The sequence below is a fragment of the Gossypium hirsutum genome, chromosome A03 (genome assembly GCF_007990345.1).
Source record: "Gossypium hirsutum isolate 1008001.06 chromosome A03, Gossypium_hirsutum_v2.1, whole genome shotgun sequence".
Taxonomy (NCBI): domain Eukaryota; kingdom Viridiplantae; phylum Streptophyta; class Magnoliopsida; order Malvales; family Malvaceae; genus Gossypium; species Gossypium hirsutum.
The window spans coordinates 48,306,318-48,308,183 of record NC_053426.1 but is presented as its reverse complement, the minus strand read 5'-3'; the positions used below and the strand labels follow the sequence as shown (position 1 = coordinate 48,308,183).

Genomic DNA, 1,866 nt, shown 5'->3' with positions numbered 1-1,866 from the left:
CTAGCAGTGGCTAAAAATGGAGATCCTAAAATTAAAGGCACCTAAACATCCTCATCCATGTCAAGTACAACAAAATCAACAGGAAATATAAATTTATCTACTTTTACAAGTACGTCCTCTATAATACCCCTAGGATATTTAACAAAACTATCAGCTAGTTGAATACTCATCCTAGTAGGTTTCGGTTCCCCAAGACCCAGTTGCTTGAACATTTTATATGGCATCAAATTAATGCTATCGCCTAAATCAGCTAGTCTCTTCTCAACATTCAAACTACCAATTAAGCAGGGAATAGTAAAACTTCTTGGATCTTTCAGTTTGGTTGGCAGTTTATTTTGGAGTATGGCCGAGCATTCCTCGTTGAGTTCCACTGTAAACAAGTTTTCAAACTTCCTTTTATTTGTTAAAAACTCCTTTAAAAATTTTGCATATGCAGGCATCTGCGAGATAGCTTCAATAAAAGGTAAATTAATATGTAATTGTTTAAAAAGTTCAAGAAATTTACCGAATTGTGCATCCATGTTGTCTTTCTTCAACTTTGCTGGGTATAGGATTGGTGGTTTATATTCCTTTAACACCGGTTTTTCATTGTTTTAGGGTTCTTCCTCCTCACCTTCTTTTCTATCAGGTTCTGGTTGCAGCTTCTTTTCAAATTCAGCTAACACCTTCCCACTCCTTAATGTAACTGTTTTCACATGCTCTTTTGGATTGGGTTCGGTATTGCTAGGTAGGCTCCCTGGTGGTCTCTCTGAAATCATCTTAGCCAGCTGTCCTATTTGATTCTCGAGCCCTTGAATTGATGGTTGTTGATTTTTAAGTGCAGTTTTAGTATTCTGAAAATGAGTCTCCGCTGCTGAGATAAATTTTGTCATCATCTCCTCAAGGTTCGGCTTTTTCTCTGGTTGGTAAGGTTGTTGTTAGAAGCCTGGAGGGGGTGGTGGTCTTTGATTTCCTTGGCCTCCCCATGAGAAATTTGGGTGGTTCCTCCAACATGCATTGTAAGTGTTACTATAAAGATTATTTTGAGGTCGAGAATTATTACCCATAAAGTTCATTTGCTCATTCTCCATGTTAGGGCCATAAGATGGATAGTCTAAATTGTTTAATCCACCTCCATTTGCATCGCATTGCATTACTGGATGTACCTGCGTAGAACCAAGTAAACCACCAAATTTTTTTATTCAAAAGTTCTACATAATTGGAAAGCATAGTAACAGAATCGACGTTAAAAACACCGACTGCTTTCGTCAGCTTTGTCCTCATGACTTGCCACTAACAATTATTCAGTGACATATCTTCTATAAACTCATAAGCCTCTTCAGGTGTCTTACTATTAATAGTCCCACCAGCAGCTGTGTCAATCATCTGTCTAGTCTAGGGATTCAAACTCCTGTGGAAAGTTTGAACTTGTAGCCAAAGAGGTAACCCATGGTGAGGGAACCTTCTCAGTAGATCCTTGCATCTCTCCCATGCATCATAGAGTGTTTCTAAATCCATCTGCATAAAAGAAGAAATATCATTTCTTAGTTTAGCCATTTTAGCCGGTGGAAAATATTTTAGTAAAAATTTGTCAGTCATTTGTTCCCAAGTAGTCATTGACCCTAGTGGTAACGAGTTTAACCACTATTTAGCTTTGTTCCTTAATGAGAATGGAAACAACCGGAGGCGAATGGCAGCGTCAGAAATGCCATTGATCTTAAAAGTGTCGAAGAATTTCAAAAAATTTGCTAAATAAGTGTTTGGATCTTCGTCCTACAAACATCAAACTGAACAAACTGTTGTATCATTTCAATCGTGTTAGGTTTCAATTCAAAATTATTTGCAGCAATAGTAGGCCTAACTATACTCGATTCAGTTCCTATTAAA

At 37.5% G+C, this 1,866-nt stretch overlaps 1 non-coding gene across 1 annotated transcript; it reads left to right on the top strand.

The window, feature by feature from the left end:
* Positions 1-1,423: 1,423 nt before the first annotated feature.
* On the top strand, positions 1,424-1,530 carry LOC121226447 (small nucleolar RNA R71). The gene has a single exon (XR_005924262.1). It is a non-coding gene; the product is annotated as a small nucleolar RNA R71 (small nucleolar RNA).
* The last annotated feature ends 336 nt before the right edge of the window (positions 1,531-1,866 follow it).